Source organism: Corvus cornix, chromosome 1, assembly GCF_000738735.6.
Source record: "Corvus cornix cornix isolate S_Up_H32 chromosome 1, ASM73873v5, whole genome shotgun sequence".
In the NCBI taxonomy this organism is placed as follows: Eukaryota; Metazoa; Chordata; class Aves; order Passeriformes; family Corvidae; genus Corvus; species Corvus cornix.
The window spans coordinates 88,863,207-88,883,476 of NC_046332.1; positions in this window are offsets into that span (position 1 = coordinate 88,863,207).

The window sequence follows — 20,270 nt, forward strand, 5'->3', positions numbered from 1 at the left end:
AGAAAAAGAAACAAAACTGTATTTACAATGTCATCAAGTATTATATCAGTTAAGTCAACACAATTATGGTTATAACATGGTGAACTGCCAGAGAAAAGCAGTCTACTTATTTACTACTAAATTTGTTGATTCAGTGAATGCTGAAGCTGTTCATTAATTGTTCAGGATAATATTTGTTGTGTACTCTGGAATATGACTGAGAGAGGGGAAAGACAGGAAAGAAATAACAAAGCTGAACATAACTGCTTCTCCAAAACATTTTAATCCTAAATAATATTTCACTGGAAACCAGGTACATATGAAAGTTGTGTTCTTTACATGATTTGCCTACACAGAAATGATTCTTCATAATTTTATCTGCAGTCAAATGTTCTTCTATATATTTTATTATTCCTTCTATACCTTACCTTTCAAAACCTCTATGGTTCATCTATCAATAATAATTCTGAATTTCCCAACCCCTGTTCCATAACTGTCTTACTCGAAAAGAATCACCAACTTTTTCCAAAGTTCTTTTCATTCTCCAAAACAAATGGATTAAGGTTTAGAGAGACATAGGCAGTAGGTGTTCTGTCTGTCCTTGACTTTGATTTCATGTGGGTTGTTCCACGATTACCTGTCCTGATCTGAGTCAGCACTCCCCTATCACATGCACTTTTCCATTGTAGCTCTAGACCGTTTTCCAGACCCTCATTTTAGCCCAAGAGTGAAAGCAGGGCTGCAGTCTGAGGTGGGTGAGCATACTGCTGCACTGTTTCACCAATGCCTCCTGATATTCAGAGGTAGCAGTTTATCATGCTCTGTCTGATCTGAGTCACTGTCTTCAGGCAAAAGTAGTACCCTCAAGTACAGCCTGAATCCCCAGCAGCTTAGTCTAGGCTGGTACTCTGGCCAAGAAATCAAAGACCATGCATTCCTTTCCTAATCCTACAAGTTGGCTGGTCCCCTTACCAAAGAGGCCTTTAGAACAATACTTACACACCAAGGTGATTTTGTCTTTTTTGAAACCTTCATAAATTCTCTGACCTTTTTCTATTTTGTAAAATATCCCTGAGTGTAGTTTACTGTACATTGATTTTAATAAGCATTCTCTACAGACCAATATGTATAATGTTGGAAATGGTATAATACAATTTTCCCCCACTGAAATGCTACAGAAAATTGCGCATTTTATACTGACATGTGCCACATCAATAATACAGTTTTTATATCTTATTTGTAGCTATTGATCTCAACAACATAATGAAAAATTGATTGCAATGAAGTGCACTACTTCTTAAGTGTAAATTTCAATGTCAAATTATTTTTATCTATGCTTCCCAATTATAGATGAAGCTTATACATTTATATATGTTTGCTTTTACAAAACTCTGGATCAGTAAATTAGATATGACAAGAATCTACTGGGTCAATAGAAACCTTGTTGCTCTCACTAAAATATGATTCCAAAATTAAATACACTAGTTCCCTTTCTTCATTATAAAAAGAATTAAAGTTTCTGTATGTGGTATCACCTTCTGGGGCAATTTAGCAATTTGAAATAGGGTCCTAAATCCTAAGGGGATATGGGCACACACAGTATTTTATTGTGTGAGAAAATACTGAAATTCACACACTCAGTCTGGAACCTACGTGGCAAAGTAAAAAAGGAACAACATATTCTTTTGTTATCTCTTGAGACCTTATTATTTTTGAAGAAAATGTTTGTGTTTGGGAAAACCTGATATTATTAGAACTGACAAAAAGTGTGAATGGCTTCCATACTGTGGGCAAAGGGAAGGCACTGGTTTCTATTTCCTGCACTATAAAGACAGCGTAACTATTTCTGAACCTCCTTCCTACCCTTTTGGGAAGACTGGGAAATTCAGACCATTCTTCTACTGGGTTACAAGCAGAGGTTATCTCCAGAGAAAGACCCCTTACTCATTCTGTGTTCTGGGGTCTGGGGCACTTAGCGCAAAATTACCTTTGCTTGTAGAACTGCTTAGAAAAATAGCAAGACCACTGCTGATTTAATTAAAAACACTGCATATTTCATAATCAACAAAAGAATTAGGTGTCCATCTAAGCTAGTCTGCCTGGTTTTTTCTGCTCAGTGAATAGGCGTGGTAACTTCTGAGATAGTAAAACTCATCTCTTCCTAAGGTGATGAGATTGAATTACTTTTCAAAGTGTCTGTCTCTTTGAACTGATGATACAGGCAGCAGAGAGGATTAGTCCAGACTACAGGCCTTTAGGGCCTGTGGTTGGAGAGGATGGATCTTACCATAAGGGCCATGTAGTGGCAAGCACATGTTGGCTTGCAATGATGCCATAGCGTTTTTCAACCACGATAACATAATCAATAAGTTCAGTTATCTTACTGTCATAAAGGTCATATTGGAAACATCATATTGGAAATGTTTGTAGGACTTCAGGTGCAAAAAGGAGATGAGTGGTTTTGAGTGGTTTTTTGGATACCATTGAATAGTTCCCCAGTTCTTCAGTTTCTCAGTACAGAAAGAAAAGTGTCTTCCCAAGATGGCTGCAGATGTAATACTGAGTGTGGAATGAAGACAGCAGATAATTTATAGCAATCTACCTTTTTTAGCACTGCCAGTAAAAGGAATTTGCCCAATACCCGGAGATCATCTCAGTCATAATCTAGTGTTCAAGATCTTTTTTTTTTATGTCCCTAGGAAACAAACTCCTCTCCCTTCTTCCTTATTTGTTTCTCTTACAGGGGATTTGCCTTTCTCAGGACAGGATAGTTGGTTACCTTTGTTATGACCAGTTGCTGTAAAGGGAGGAGTAAAAAGCCATTTCACATGCCATGGTACAAAGAAAATCCATTTTCTCATTTATTTGTGCTTTGTATGTCTCCAAATAAAATGTTTGACAGTTAGGACATCAACAGTACTGCTCTCCTATAAAGAATGTTTCGTTTTCATAAAGGTTGAATTCATGCTAAAGTCTGTTTTATAGTGGTAGTATTTATAAGGTCTCCTCCTGTTCAGCTGCCTATGTTCATGACATTTGTTGACATTTGATCCTATCCATCTTTCAAATTCGGTTTATATCTGTCACAGGTTCAAAATTGATTGGAAATCAAGTTGAAAATATGACTTGAGCATGGTGGCTATTGTTTGCAGGAAGGGCCTACATAAATATCTGGTCTGAGATGATGAGAGCTATTTTCCCCCTTCACTGCACAAGCCAAATTTTGTTACAAGCTGACACTGATGAAGTGACCACGCTCTCCCATGCTAGACCAGTATTCACTTTGACCCTGGCCTCAGGCAGGCAGCTGGTCCACAACTGTAGGATCTGCTGACAAAGAAAATGTCAAGCACTATTTAAATAAAGGCTGGATTTTATTGTTTCCCTGAATTTGTTTGAGAATGGAGTTTTACAACTTTGCAAATTCACTTCAGAACATACTGAAGAAAATGTCCTGAGAATTTGCATATTTCATGACTGATTTTTAAACACTGCCCACATAGGAACTTAAAAGCTATGCACATCTTTAAAGAGAAGATGATACTCTTACAAATTAGATAATTATTGTTATTATAGTTACGGACTAGCAATCAATGAAGGCTTCAGTGTGAGCTGGACTACATGAAGGATACAGCAGCATACCCATGTAGAAAGAGAACTTTTTCATGCTACTTAGAGTCCTGTTCTTCTTCATCTAATTCCAGGACATGAATAGGCTCTGTGCACCTAAAAATCTTCCCAAGAAGTTAGTCTGAGCTGCCATCACCACCCACAAATATATCAGCCAATAGGGAAAACTCAAAATAAATCACAATAATCATATAGTGAAAGCCAAGATAATTTTCACATGACTCTTTGAAACCTAAGTGTGTCATACTGAGACCAGGCTGAACAGTATTTTCATCACCCTAATTAACTTACTGATATTTCAAAGCAAAGAGCATGTCAACACAGCTGTATGAGGGATGAGCACACATGAGTAGTTGAAAGAACTATAAATATTAAAACCAAATAAACTGAGGTGGAAACTGGAAAGCTCCAGAAAGAGGCCGAAGAAAACCTCCTAAACTTAACTGGGGAGGTGTCTTTTGTAATACTGCTCCATTGTCAGAAGGAGGCCTAGAAATTATCTAAAGCAAAATAAAAACAAGCCATCAAATAGTGAAATAACTGTTGAGATAACAGACATGATAAAATCATGTTTGCAAGAAGGTAATTATTTAAATGGATGTTCCCCAATACAGGAAGTTTTAAAAGAGCCATTTTATTTAATTACTTATTATTTATTATTTAATGCAATTTACTTGCAGACTGAATCTTTCAAGAGAGCTGGCATTGGTGTCCTGCATTGCTTGACCAACTGAGATCAACCAAAGCCCAGCCACAAGGCCAACAACTGCAGCATCCAGATCCTCTGAAAAGACTGTTGCCCATGTAAGGTAAAAAGAAATAAGGAAAGACATATCCAAACCCTGTTAAATTCACGGTAAACACTGTCAAAGAGAAAAAACCTGCTAATTTATGCTTCTGGGAGAAGGTCTCATTTTAACTCCCTTAACATTTTTCTAACATAAAAATATTGATAGTATGATACATGTCTCCTCACACTTCCTATTGTATGCCAAAAGCTAGTGACACAAAATGACCCACTAGAAGGGGTACAAAAGGTGTTGCCTTGCACATCATCAGACTACTTAGAGTTTGAGTTCAGTTCTCAATGAACATAGAAAAAATATACAGACAATTACTCTATTTCATCCACAGAAAAATATATTTGGCATACCCTGTCAGACACCAAAGAATTCAATTCCCTGTTCCCAGATCCTTAATGAAAAAAAAGACATAATTCCTACTAGAAAAAATCAAAGCTTTGTTGTTTTTTTTATTTCATGGATAACTGGGAATAGTACTGAGAAGTCTACAAACATTTTTTTAGCCTTCAAGAAATAACTGGGACAAGTTCACCAGAGAGGTTTTGGAGTCTCCTTCGCTGGAGATATTCAAAAGCTGTCTGGACACAACCCTATGCAACATGCTCCAGGGGACCCTGGTTGAGCAGAAAGGCTGGACTAGATTATCTCCAGTGGTCTCTTCCAGCCTTACCAGTTCTGTGATTGTGTGATTTTGTGTAATTAGAGTACTCTCGGTGTCCAATGGAGCAAGAAAGAGAAGGAATAACTATTTTGTTAACTGTGATCTTGAGTTGGACATTTCAATTAGTTGCTTTTTCATTCTTTCCATGAATCCTTTTCAGTCCCTAAGGAGCATATTTACAACAATAAATTAAAAAATCAGTTAGAGGGAGTGCACCAGCTAGCAGTGGCGAGTGACAACTAGACCAGCATTTTGCACATTTAGGCAGACTGTACATTGCTCATATATTGGTTTATTGCACCATTTTACACAGATAACCACAGGGACTTGCTGATATATTTTGAATGTAGCCATGCTTCATTCTGCTTTCATAATAGAAGCAGTTAATCCATCCATGAAGTGATATAGCTCAAGCAGAAGCTGTGGCATAGGAGGACCGAGAAAATTATGTTGTGATGACTGAAGAAACAGAATGATTCTTTACCCAACTAGGGTATCCAGTAGTTACAGCAGAGTTGGTCTACACCAAATGTCTATAGCAACCTGTACAGCCAAGGGATGGAAAGCCTTAAAAATCATCCTATTTGTCACAAAGGGCTTCTTGATAGGTATTTGAGACTAGACACCTCATTATACCTATGCTTTAAGAAGCTGGACTCAGGCTTTAATAAAGGATGTTAATAGCCTTGATTTGAGATATGAATGATACTTCTAGGCTGGAAAATGGAAGTAAAATGTTATTTTTCACTGGCCTTACCTTTAACATTCACCGATGTGATCTATACAGCATGAATAGAGTTCTGCTAGTTCTCTGCTGCTTCAATAGTACCAAGGAAACCTTTTGGCATCGTTTCCCACTGACTTATTAAACCATTCAGCAATTCTTTTGTCTTTCCACATCAACATAAGTAGCAGGATAAGGGAAATACAGCAAGTTTCCAGTTTTAGGTTGTACATATAGGACTTGGTGAAAATTATTTCTGTTCTCTCTTGCTTCAATACATTCTTTAGAAGAGGGACTGTGTTGCTTTGTGGGACTGCGTGCAACTGTAGAAGGAAGCATTCAGTGATTTTATAATTGTGTATCTGACCTAACTTGACTTAATTTAACTTGAAGAAGTAGGAAGTCACATAATGACCTTCTATCCTTATCCATAATTTGTTAAACAGGATTAAAAAGAGTCTTCTTGCTTCACAGCATGCTACAAAAACTAATTCATATTTCACAGAACTTTTAGCTGAACTTCCTACTTTTACTTCTAGAATTTCAGATCTCTCTTCACTTGTCCATTAACTGTCTTGCTGCCATACATTTTGATGAAGCAAATGCCATGCAAGTAAAAGAAAATGGACATTTATTAAGGTGGTCTGGAAACATGACCAAGTATGTATCGTGAAAACACCTGTGAGTCTCTGAAGCCTCGTGCAACTCAAAAACACTTTTTCCTCCCTTTGGGAATTCTCTTTAGCACCATTTTGTTTAGTCTGTAGAAGTTCAAGTTTCATCAAAGTAGTATTTATTTGTATAAAACTGTATACCAGATGTCTGCAACCACGAAGCCTATAAAGTATTTTGTTGCCAATGTGACCCTGATGGTTTCAACAATTATAAACTGAAGCAGGTCTGTTTACACAAGGCTTTAGTGTTAAACTATATGCAAACATAACTATGTGGACTCAGAGTCTCTAAGACAGACACATCGAGTTTCACAAATATTCCAGCAAATGAAATCTTGGAACTTGTAATCTACTAAGTATAGCACAAAGAACATGAAAATCACGATGCAGTAGTACTTAGCACTTATATATAGCACTTTACATCTTCAAAGTACTGTGCTAACAATATCTAATTAATCCTCCTCAACTAATTAATCCTTTCCAGATCAGGAAGCTGAGACACATTAATTACAATTATTATTTATGTACTTATATAGCACCATAGGTGTGCATGCCACTTTGCAGACTTATAGACCAGTCCCTCACTATTATAAGCAGCTAAAATTTGTCTTTAATACCAATAGGAGAAACTTTGCGGCATGCAATATTTGGAGGGAAGACTTTCCCTGGAAAAATTTACAGCCGTGTACCAGATTCTACCATCAGATTTTTGCATAAGAAAACATGGTAAAAGACAGCTGGATGTAAGGAGCTATGTTGACATTTTGGTTTTGGTGCCTTTTAAAGATTGTTTTTAATGAAAAAAATATTGTCATGTGGGAATTTGTTTTCAAAGGGTTCAGAACATGTCCAAGCCTCTCAACTCATGAATTATCAACAGCATCAACCATTACCAATGGTATGTATGATGTTGGTAGACTTTTATGTTGTGTGTCTTATCTGTTATGAAGGATGGAGAAAATCCTGAAATAATGAATGGATCCATTTTGTGGATAAAATATCTAAATGCTTATATTTGCAATTCCTTTTTAGAAGATAGTCTCAATTGTCTCAGATTTTGGGTTATTGTACTGAAGGCCTAGTTTTATTCATAGTGGATAATTTCCCAGTGCAGTACAAAACAGAGTTTATAAAACAGATTATTAATCATGATGTTAAAAATTACTTAATCTCTAGCACTAGTTCTTTAGCAGAAGTAAGTCTAAAATTAATGCTACCCTGGTTTCCAGCCCTTAGATGAAGGAATGTTATGGGGAAAATAGAGAATATTTTAATAATGATCAGAGTGTGACCTATATCCCAATTCAGCTTCTATCTTATCCAGACAGTCCTTTTTAATAGCAGGACACCACTCCAAGAAATTCAAGGCCTTTGTAAGAAGTAAGCTCTAGTAACAAAAACTTACTCAGGGAAAAATAATTGTTAGCAGCTTGCAAGCTGGTTCAAATCTGAGCAGATTGCTTCTTGTGGAGCAATAGGTTGTTCCATTAAATGTAGAGCAACATAGGACAATCTCCCTTCAATGTATTATGGATGGTCTAGAAATATCTTCAAAAACAGACAGAAAAATACATGTAATGGAAAGTGGTTTTCAGTCTGAATATGTGTGCTTTTTTCATATCCTATGATATTTGCTGCATTTTAATCTCAGACTTCAAGTCTGTATTTGATGTTGTTCTATGAAATTCTTCATATCAAGTGGATGGAATAAATCTTCTCTTTTAGAATTTCCTAGACTGAGGGCCTTAGAAAGTATATGTCTCATTCCTCAGAGAATAAGTTGTAGCAAAAAACCAAAACTGGAAAAACTTTGGATTTTTATGTTTTTGTATTGAATATTCACTATTCTAAAATATTCACTGCAGTTCTTCTGACAACAATTCAGAAGCCACACATTTTGAATATAGATAAATGAGATTCAACTTTTGAGCCAGTTTGCTTAGCTGTGACTAGGTATACGGCTTCTATGTTATAGCTCTTGACCAGAAGTGAAGAACACATTTTGTCAGGTTTTTTCCCCACAGTTGAAGCTATAAAGCTTATTTAGGTAAGGAGAACGTAATTTCCTGAATTGGCATTTGTCCAGTACATGTGGTTTAACCTCCTTCTAATGAAGATTTGTTTATTTAAAGTAGCAGGCCACAATCAAAGACCGAGTGTATTTTCAGAGGAGTTGAGGAAGTGAACACAGGGAGCAACAGTAAAGAATTCTAATCAGAAATAAAACACCTAAAAGTGTATTGAAACAGTGTTCTGCAGTGCTTCAATTAATCCCAGGCTGTTTTACCTCATGCAACTGGTGCTTACAAGACAAATAATATGACCTGACGCCAACCAGTCTCATGTTTTCATTAGGATAAGCCATTATTATAGAGTGCTTCAGATGTATTGAGTGATGGTGAACTTTCTGCTCTCATGGTGTTGTGGTGCAGCTCTTAGTCTTCCCATGGGCTCAGGCACCCAGGATTAAGCCTTGCTTTAGGTTTGTGTGGAATCTCCACCAGACAAGTGATGCCGAATGAGTAGCAGTTTACTGAGGCTGGGAGTAAGTGTTGCTACTTCCTTTCTATCTTCCTTTCTGTGTCACTGGCTAGTTAAGTCAGAATGCCTTAAGTATTTGAGTGTAATTGGCAGCTTAGAGCTGGACTGAAGTTGACCTCTTCTCTAGGCTTCTAAAGGACCCAGTTTGGGGAGAAACAACTCAATGCCTGTGTTTTTACAACTACTACTTTAAACCCTAATGTTTCAACAGCCTCAGGTGAACCCTACCTTCCTCTGGCTTTTCATGGACCTAATTCAAAGCTCAGGGATGCTTTTACTTTCATGAACTTTCTGAATGACTGAAAAAGCCAATGCTAAGGAATGCACAAATGCTCCATCCCCACTTCTCTGTCCCCAGGAGCTGAACATACAAATAAGTTTCATCATTGCGAATGAAAGTCCTTATTATTTCCTTGAGTGTACATGTATTACTGCTATTGCATGCCATTACTGATGGTATTCGAATGTAGAATTCTCACCAGTCCTCATCATTGATCAGATTAATCTAGCTCTGAACTAATTATTGCTTTTTTATTTGCATCTTCTGAAAGCAACCGCCTAACACAAGATGAATTTCTCTGCAAAAATCTGAACAACCTGAAAGACAGACACAAAAGCAAATGTTGAATATAGATCAGTGCAGGAACTGAGAGACAGCTTCACCATAGTCACTGATTATCCAGATACCTATCATGAATTTGGAGCAGTGTATCTAATAAAATGTGGAAATGGAAGAATTATACGGAGCATGACTGGAATTTGTAGGGGTCTGGAGGCCAAAGGAGTGTGCAGAAACAGGTATTGCCCTGGCATTAAGGCCAGCAACTGAAGGATGGATGCAGAAGACTGGGAGATGGAAAGTACAAGTGACCAATTTAGAATTGCAAAGAAGAGAAAAGCCACTACTGATTTGTATAATTAAAGGGGACATGGGGAACCATCAGAGAAGGAAGAAGTTCCTAACCATGTGTTTAGAGTTATGTAAGATTGATGGAATGAAAAGAAAAAGGCACATAAAGACAGGTCAGCTATAACTTATTCTTTAGACCAGCAGGAGACCCCAACAAGCACGTTCTTACATTTCATGGCAAAATACCTGAGAGTGGACCTCTCTTGCCACAAGTCAAATGTCTGAATGAAGGCAATGCATTCATTTCAAAGGGGGATTTTATATCAATGACAAAGGAGAAAGAAAAGGAATTTCTGAGGATTGGATCTATTTTCTGAGGATCTGCTTGTTTTTTTCAGCTGTCAGTCACGAGCTATATATGAGAATTTTAAGAATATATGGGCAAGATGACTCTCTGAAGATGTCAAATGGAAGCTGGGGTTTAAGTGGTTGCTTTCTGCTTCCTTTTCCTCTCCTCTCTCTTCATTTCCATTCTTCCCTTTCTCCCCCTTCCTCCCTCTTCCCTTCTTGTCTTCCTTGTTTTCTTTCTCTTCCTCTCACTATAGGTTCACACCGTAGAGTTTTTGAACAGCATGGCAACACATCAAGAGCAGGAAGCTCAGAGACAGTGCTCAGGTCATTCTCCCAACCTGCTCCATGAAACCAGCTAGTTCCTGTGCACTGCTGGCTGATTGTAGCTGATTCTTTGTTGATAAAGAAGGGTCAACATATACAATCAGATTTGTGCTATTCCTTCCCATGATGAAAAGGAAGAGGTTCCATCTTCCCTCATTTGAAATCTTTGCTGAAGTACACAGTCAGCAAACCTCCCTACTAAGTGCCTCTACAATTATTACAGGTTTGCAGATTTTTTTCTTTCCTCACTCACCTCTGCCACCCTTGATAAAAACAGAAACTGTGGATTTCTATCAAAGCTCATGAAGGAATGTAGCTGAAAGGAAGAATCTTTCTCTGCATAATTCCAATATTGATGAATTAAGGCCTAAAATGCCTTTTTGTATTTCAAAAAACACTCAGAGTCCATGCTTAAAATTGAGATTAGCTCCGTCAAGAAGCAGTAAATTCAGCAATAAGATTTAATCTCTGTGACACTCAAAAGACAAGATTCAATTATATTCTGTGATCTTAATTGAATTACAAAACCCCCCTCAAAAGTAATGACATTATTTTAAATTTTCCCCAAGCCCGGTTTACTTGGATTGAAAAGAATTAAATAAGCCATGGTTTGAGAAAAATATGTTTGTTTTTGCTGCCTAATAATTCACAGCTTTGAGGAGAAGCTAATATCCTTTAAGTAAAAGACTAATATCTATCTGTGGAAGTGCTTTTTTTGACCCATCTGGTTTGTCAGAAAAGTCTCCTACCTCTGATATTTATACAATATCATGCAAATGTCAAAATCTGAATGTCATCTTCAAAGACCCTTTTATGTCAGGCAACCCCTTTATAGGGAAAAAATAAACAATTTTATGTATGCATGCTTGATGCCAGTCCAATTAATAAAAGCCTTTTTTGCTATGCTTGGCTACAAGCAAGTTTCTCTTTTGAAAATGAACAGAGGGAGAATGAGATAAAAGGTCTGTATTGTTTCCTTGCAAATTTTACAGTTTCATTTTTAATTTGTGTTTGGATGTGAGGATCTTGGTGCAGATGGTGTGATAGTCCACAGTATGTTCTGAGAACCTGAAATGATAACAAAGATATGCAAATTGAGAGGGTGCTTTGGATGAAAGCCAGGATATCCAATTTCACAATAGCTGAAAACAAATTGATGTGCCCAGCAAACTACACAGAGTAGCACTAGGAAATGTAACAGTGCCAAAACAAATTATATTAATGACCTGAGCAGTTTGTTGAACTCTATTGGCTAGCTTAATGTTGGTTACATTTGTCTGCGTTGGCACTTCATTTACTGCACAAAACAACTTTTGTAAATGAAAAAATAAAAAAACCCAACAACAAAAAAGCACTTAATGAAAAATCAATCTTGGTAATTGCAAAATAAAGTTATACAGGAATTATTTTTGCATCTGAGAAATGTCCACCATGGTTCATGTGAAACAAATTGAAAAAAGTAGATACTCTTGAAATTCAGAAATAAGATTTGAAATTATTTCTATGAGGAAACACAAATCTCATCCTATTTAATGTTTCAGTCTAGATCAACATTACATTTAATATTAGCAAAACAAATTATAACATTTATATTGTTTGATAGCAAAACATAAAGGAGTTGCCTTCAAAGATAATATATCGGTGTAAAGCCACTGTCTGAAGTAATTCTGAAACAGTAACATGATTCACATTATTGCCAATGTTAAAATGAGAACCTGAGCCCTTGGCTGTCATTTCTGTCTTCCCCTCCTCTCTCCTTTAAATGAAAGATTCCTGTCTCCAAGTGAATCACATTAAACAGACTTTAAAAAATTGTTCTTCCCCTAAACTATGCTTAAATAGATGAGAAAAAAATTCTGCCATGAATAGCTGTAGATTGACTGTCCCTTAACAGTTCATATATTTTTACGTGAATATCTTTCTTCCATTTAGAATAGAAAGTCAAAGACACTTTCAGTTTTCATAAAATCATACATTCACAATGCAGTGAATTGAATGCACCTTTCATATATTTCAGTACTCCATATTGAGTAACATATTTGAACTACTCAGATCTATAATCTGAATCTTTCTAAAGCCTAATTTTGAACTCTGTTCTAAAGAGAAGAAAAAATTTTATTTGCAAATACCATAACTAAGTTGGGCCTACTAGTGGATAAAGTAAACTGAGTTTTGCTGTGCTGCCCCTTCAGTCAATAGGCTGCCTCCCCAGCTGGCGTAAGAATACTAGAGTTTCAGTAGGGAGATACTAGTCTAAGGCACTCAGACTCCAGTGAACTGCATATTTTGCTTTAACTTCCAGAAATACCAATGATCCTTTGTCCATCTAAAAAAGTAAGAACATTTTATAAGATATTAAATAAAAATAAAAATAGTGGTAGATGCACATCCCATCTCCCCCACTTTGTGTACAACTGTAAGTTAGAGTTGTTGTAAATTAGTGTCATATATTAAAATGAGAAACTCTTAATTATTGCTTGTAACTGTATTTTAATCTCTGACAAGAATGAAAACAAATACTGTCAGGGAATTCATCGACTGTTCAGTATGAAGACAATGTGCCTCAACTTTTAAATGCCTCCTATTGCAGATACACTTAGATTTGTCCTACTGCCACAAAACTGTTCTTACAAAAAGCACTTGGAGTTGTATTTTGCACTTTTGTTGACTTTAGCCTTCCCTGTAATGAAAAAGTAGGTAGTTCAAGATAATGTCAGTTTTTGCAATTGCATAGATAAGCATAAAAAAGATCTGCAAAAAAACAAACCTGTAAACAAAGACCCCCAATCTTCCACCCCCTCAAAAAAAAAAAAGTCCCAACGCCCCAAGACCCTTTGCTGCAAGTTTTTTTCTCTCATATTTTGTTTCTTCTTCAGAGATCTTGACCTTGAATCCAGAAGGATCCTTCTCCACAAATGAATTTGCCCTGGCTATCAGATAGCAATGTCTCACTAACTCCTGCACCACCAGTCCTGCACTGGTCCTGAGTCTAGAGGTGCTTCCCATGGGTGATTTGCCATGGGAGAAAATTGATGGGGAGTTATAGTAATTTGAAGGGGATTGAGGTGGATTGGGTAAACAGAACAGAGAAAAAGGGAGAAGAGCAAGTAATTTTCTCTCTCTTGGTCCCAAGGGACTTAGAAAATGTAGCCCAGATGTACAGCTCCTAGATCAACACTTTCGGGGAGTCTGTGGTTGAAGTTGATAGTTACAGGTTGAATGCCTCTTTTTACATGAATAAACAACACGCTTAAAAGGCTTCATGACCTCCCCCTCAGAAAACAAACCCCATCCCTTTGACAGGGTAGCAATCACATATGTCTTCAAAAAAACATGGGAACGACCCACACCATTCCTTAAGCCTTCTCCTCTGCTTGTGATAACAGGAGGAGGTGATCTGGCTCTGTGGTTTTTACCTCATCCAGCATTCAGAATGATTCATTGAGTGAACACGGAAGATTTAAAAGGTAGGATAAAGGTTTCTTTACTTGCTGGTATGCACTGCATGAAAATGTGAAAGTTTCCTCAGCTGGTTGGATGGAGGGAGATAACACAAGTCAGCCTGGGAAGTCCCTATAGGCTCACACGACTGATCTGGAGAGATGAAAGATAAATTAAGGTCTGTGGTTTTTTTGAAAACCACCTCAAGAAAAATGCCCATACTCTATTTAGAATTTTTTTGCTTTTTTAAGGCTCATGTCTCCATTTATTTTGCTTTTCCCCTTATCACACCTGAGTGTGATAGCCTGTTGAGAGCCTGGATTCTCCTGAATGTATCTGTGCAAAAGAAGACATGGAATAAAGGGAATAGAGAGGTAAGAGACTTGTGGAGTTTATAAGCTTTGATGTTTTTCACCACTTTTTATATGAATTGTGGGTTTTAGTTAAGAAAGTCCCAAAGTGTAAATTCACTCCTTGCTTACAAAAGTAGTTGGGTTACCTGGCAGTGGCACCAATGCAGTGAGTTCCACATGCTGCTCCAGGATCGGTTTGGTAAAGTGAGGCTGCACTGAAGCTGTAAGCACTGCCTGGAGGGCAGGTCTGCGAGACCTCCCTGTGCAGCAGGTTACATCTAAGTGCTACTGGGACCTGCCCTTGTTGCAGAAGGTGCACATCAACGGGCAGGTCCCACCACAGCTAGTGGAGAAATGTCTGCTCCCCACCTCAGGCATGAAATGAGGTCAGAGAGTGACAACCCCAGCTGAGACAGTCCTTGCTCTGCAGCGGTGGGTTGCAAAACGTAGACTTTCAGTGGAAAACTGGGATCAGCTCCTTCTTGCATGAAATGTGTAATGTCTCTTTTTAGCCGTGTGCTCTCAAGCTTGAGGTGCTTGTTCCAAACACTCTCATCTCCCACTGACTTCATTCCTCTGCGTTACTCCCACACTCCCCTCAGTAGGTGTGCAGTGCTGTGCCATTTATATGTTGCATACAATGTGTCTGAGAGAAGTTTAGCTTTTCTAATTAGGCACCGTGCTATTTTAAAAACCTTTTTTTCATAGCAAGTTGAAGGTGTAAGTGCAAATTTGACACACATTTGTCAAAGGAAATAATAATAATAATAATAAAATCCTCACAAAGCAATTAATAGCTTTTATTAACTGATGTATCTATGTAAAAGCAAAGTATAGGTTTTAGATGAGCCTCAAAAATGACCCTTGGTAAAGAGCTTGCTAAAAGGAATACCTTCGAGCTGTCCATCAGTTGCACAGACGCACACAAATCCTGAGCAACGAGGCAATGTACTCTCTGTCTTCATGCATAATACATACAAAATAGGTGAAGTGGTATGTAAAGTGAATTTTAATTGGTTATAATTGTCATTTCATTTAGTAAAGTATTGTCTGGAGACCAGGATATCAATTAGCACTCTATGGACTCTGTTACTTATGAAAATATGCATATATAGAGATGATGTGCTCTAGCAGCAGATATACTTTAATTAAGAAAGTGGTACAGTAAATTAAAGACCTTTAAAGTATTAATTAATTGGTGTATAGATCAGTTCTGAGTTTCAACTTGGTAAAGTTAGATAACTGTATCTGATTTAAATGAGATAAGGAATAAATGTGCATTCTGTGTTGTTACTAGCTTTTTAAAGGTGTTTGTTGCCACAACCACGTTAGCTTAAAGATGAAATAAATGTACCACTTCCCTATACAGCACCTAAGTTTTATCATAAACTGGAGATGCTTAAAGTTATCATTTTTTCATACTAAAACATCAACATGAAGTGTTTTGTCAGGAGTCTTTATCCTGCTCTTTGTGTATATGTCCTTCATATCCCTTGGTATTAATAAACATCCCAGCATTAATAAGCTAAAGAGAAGTGACTGATGTATTCCACAATATTATTAAATTGTTGGTAACCAAGGCAGGTATGTTGGTTAGGATTTTTTACCTTCTTCTACTTTTCCATGGGGGATGAAGAGGGACCTGTCCCTTTTTAACCACTTGCTCTGAATGACTTTTATACCCAGTATAAGTGAGAAAAGAGGATGAATGTCACCTCTCTTCCCTTTCTCCTCCTGTCGATGCATACTCCTTCTTTTGATTGACAGCTACTAATAACCTTCCTGCCCTAAGTGCCATGGAGACACTTTATTAGGACAAACAGCCAAGGAAATCTAGGAATGAAGCCAAGCCTGCAGTGAGTTATTATCGGGCTTGTATTTATCTCAGCTTTGTAATTTTTTTCAGTGATATGCAAATCCTGAAATAGATCTTCTTCTGTTGAAGGACAGGTCCCTCTGTTAATTGATCCACTGAGATTCAGCTTAACCTCTTTTAGCTATCAGCCAGGGAAACACGCTACATAAAAGAGTCTCAGTGCTGTATACAGTTCACATAAATTCACTGTGCATTCTACAAGGAAAACTTGCACACAGAAAAAGCATTTTTAGTTCCTGAACATATTTTACATATCAGTGTTATCTGCATAACAGATCAAACTGATTTGTTTATTTGTTTATTAGATATGTATGAGGGTACATACTCATAATCAAATGCGATTTTAGATGGAGCTTACTTTCTTTCTGGAATGATACACCACAAACATGTATTGTAAAAACACATTAAATGAAATTCAGACATAATGAAAATGCATTTGTTCAAAATCACCATTAAAAAAAGAAAAGCTACATTACAGAAACACTTTATTACTGAGCAATTTGACTGTTTGGGAATTAGCAACACAGGTGCATCTCCCACATGCCTTAAGATTCTGCAAATATTTTTTGTTTGTGTGTGGAGATTTGCAGCAAAGAGGTAACATTGATTCAAATAGGTTTTTAATAGCATATTAATAACAGCAGCAGGATAGATTTACTTCTGTTTTGTCTTTCTATAGGGATAGGTTCATTTAGTAAGCAATCTATTTGAGTAAACAATCTATTTGACAGAGAACAGAACTGGTAACAATGGAAAATATCCATGGATACACCAATAGTAATAATCATTACAATCACAGTAATATCAAAGAGTCCAGAATGAAAAGGGATCAGCACTAGAAGTGGCATTATTTTTAGATTTACATAGCATATCTTGTCCATATGATGAAGATCTTCATCAAGCCCTAGCATAGTGGCGTCAGTACAAGTGCGGCTATTGCTGAGACAGGAAAGATAGCCCAAGAGGGGGCAAATTGGGAGCTGAGTTCAAACTCTGCTGAAGAGTGAACAGGCGTCAATAATGCTCACACAGTGTGGACCAGCTTTCATTCTGACACCTCATCTAAACCATGAAAACATGAAGTACACGGGAAATCTATTACCAAAACCTTCCTGGTTTCTCAACCTGAGAGACAGAACGATGTGCAGTAATGAGGTGTGAGGCATGAAAGCCTGTGCTCTAATCCCAGTTCTGCCCGCCAAATTATGTTATGGCCTTGAGCAAGTCATTTCACCTCTACTACTTTAAAATGAGGATGATAAGCCTTACAAGGCTCCGTCTATGATTCTAACTCAGTACGTGTTTGTAAAATGCTTTCAATATGAGAAATACATATGCAGGTATGAATAATTTTTGTGAGTAAAACAATACTACCTGGAGTGAGGAGCTCCTGAAGAGGCAGCATTATTAATGTTGGCAAGGATGCAAGAGAATCTGAACTTCAACTTAAAACTTAGATTAGAACACAGACCTCTCCTAACATTGAAAATTATAAATTCCATAGACAAATTTCATGCCTCGTTCTTATGTCTCCAGTAAGGTAATGGTAGAACCTGGACAGGAATTCTTTTACATGTTTGGGAGCTGAGATCTAGAACTAATGTGCAACTACAGCACTTTTGGACAGGTTTGATTCCTGCTAATTTTAGTCACATTATGACCCATGTTTATAGCCGATGTATTTAGGGCTGACAATCATGAAAATCAAAATTGAACTTCTAAATTACTGGGTTGTTTTGTGGGTTTCAGATGCAATGTATCTTTGAACTTTAACATGCTGTTGAAAATCTAGCTTTTCTGAATGAGGTGATTTAGAGATGGATTTTATAAGTTGAGATAGCTTGTACTCAAGTCCTTTATTCTTTCCATCTGTCCTCAAAGAATTTTCCATCAATTATTGTGTAGAAGTCAATTCACCAGGCAAACCTTTGGTTTTCAAAGCTCATTGCATGTTGCTCGTATATCTCATGGTGCCTTGGCAGTCCTAGATAAAATGTCTGTGTTACATTAAACATGGCACTACAGCTTGAGAGATTTTAACAATAATGGATTGTGCAGATGACTACCAAACTGACATTGCAGGAGTTTATTCCTTTGTATTTTTCTGGCTGAGGTCATTCCTGAGTAATGAAGATGTGAAATAAACTTATTGCTCAGCCCTCTTCAGATTTCTTCCTCTTTTTCTTCTCTGCAATTTCACTCTTCCATTTCCTGTCTGGTCGTTTGCATGCTGGTGTGTTAATAGCTTGAAGGAAACGTCTAGCAAATTACATCACTCGAGGGGCTAGGGCTCTGCAGAGGAGTAAATGCATCAATAGGAGATTTATATAGATTTTTTTTAAAAGTGTAGAGGGGGGTATTTCAGTAAAATTTTTGTGTGACATTAATCACTAAGTATAAAGATTTAAGAGATTTTATCTTCAAGAAAAAACAGGAGTCTTGAAAGGAGATTTTCAATCTACTGGTTTTAACAGAAAAATTAAATCTAGAGAAGAGAGCACAGAATTTCTGTGAAGAAGTGTGTTTTGAAAACAAACTTTTCTTTCTGTGACTTCTGTTTTGTTTGAGTGAAATTTTACCAGCTGAAATTAGCAATGTTTTTGTGCCTAAACCCAGAAATTTCACAGAATTTTTTGGAAGCAATTCTTTTTCAAGCATGAGATGACAGTAAAAGGCAAGCATCTCACATTCCAAAGAATTTATAATGTAACTGGAGGGTTCTGTACAGATACATGAGGACAAGTGAATAAGAAAAAGGGTATACAACTGGAAAGTCGGCAGCTTAGTATACAAAGACATTATAGTCTATGTACTAAAACAGCACTAAAAGGGTAATGTAGGAACGTATACTTTGTTATATTAGACACTAGAAAAACAAGGAATTAATTAGTAGACTTTACAAACCTGATTCTCTGGGAAAGGTGATTTTTGTATGGAATCCTTGTGAGAGTGAGTAGGGCTTATTCCTGTATTTCTCTTTTTAGTATTTGATTTGTTGTAAACTAAGCCACATAACATGTGATAGTTTTAAAGGACAGAGAGTAATTTTCTCCTTCCTTCCCTCCCTCTCCATTTTGTATATAAAATGACCTTCTCTATATACACATATATATGCATTTATTTGTATATAAACACACATATTTGTGCAGATTATATTTACTAGCTTATTGCCAATATCAAATGGGAAACATATTCGGTCTTTAATAATACAGTGAGGTTTTCTTGAAAACAATTGGCAAGGCTCTCCTTACTTCTCTGGGATCACAATTAAGCCAGTGGTAAGTGTTTTGGGAACAGCTTCTTAAGTAGTGAATAAATGAAAGAATATTATGACAAAACAGTGCTGTCTTTAGAAACCTACTAATAAATAAGACATCCTAATTTTGATTAATCAGGTCAGTTAGAAGCTATAAGTATAACAACTTTTAGGAGAGATTAACATCTGAAAATCCCTTTTTCTGGAAATGATAAGCCTCACTAATTTTACATTTATTTTAGTTGACACATAGACAGCCGGGCAGGGATCCATCATAACACCATCTGAACAGGCCTGTGAGGGTAGTTTTATTGGTATTGGTTTCAAACCTAAGGCAGTGCTAAAAGGTAGCACAATTTAATCCAACCAATGCAAAACATAGTGGGATTTTTTATTGATACTGCCTTTTAGTTTTTATCTACTCACAATAATCTGAGAACAAAGAAACTGACAAAAAAATAAAGGCCCTTTTAAAACCTGGGACATCAGAATAAGGCTAGTCAGTTTTCCTTAGTGGACAAAGTGAAAGAGAATGTTCTATTCCTTAAAGTGTGAGGAAGTAAAGGTTTCTCAAAGTCAGGGCAATACAGCAGGTGACAGAGAGCACATAGCCTACAGGCACGTCTACAGGCCATTCACGTTTTCCTCACACATGCTGTTAAAAGGATGTTTTGTCCTGAGGCAAAGTTACACTGAAAGAGTTAAAAACCACTTTAGAACATCATGTGTCATGTCACAGTGCTTCAGAAAAACTGCTGAAGTGTTGCAATGCATATAATTCTTTTTCTTCATTTCGTTTATTTTACC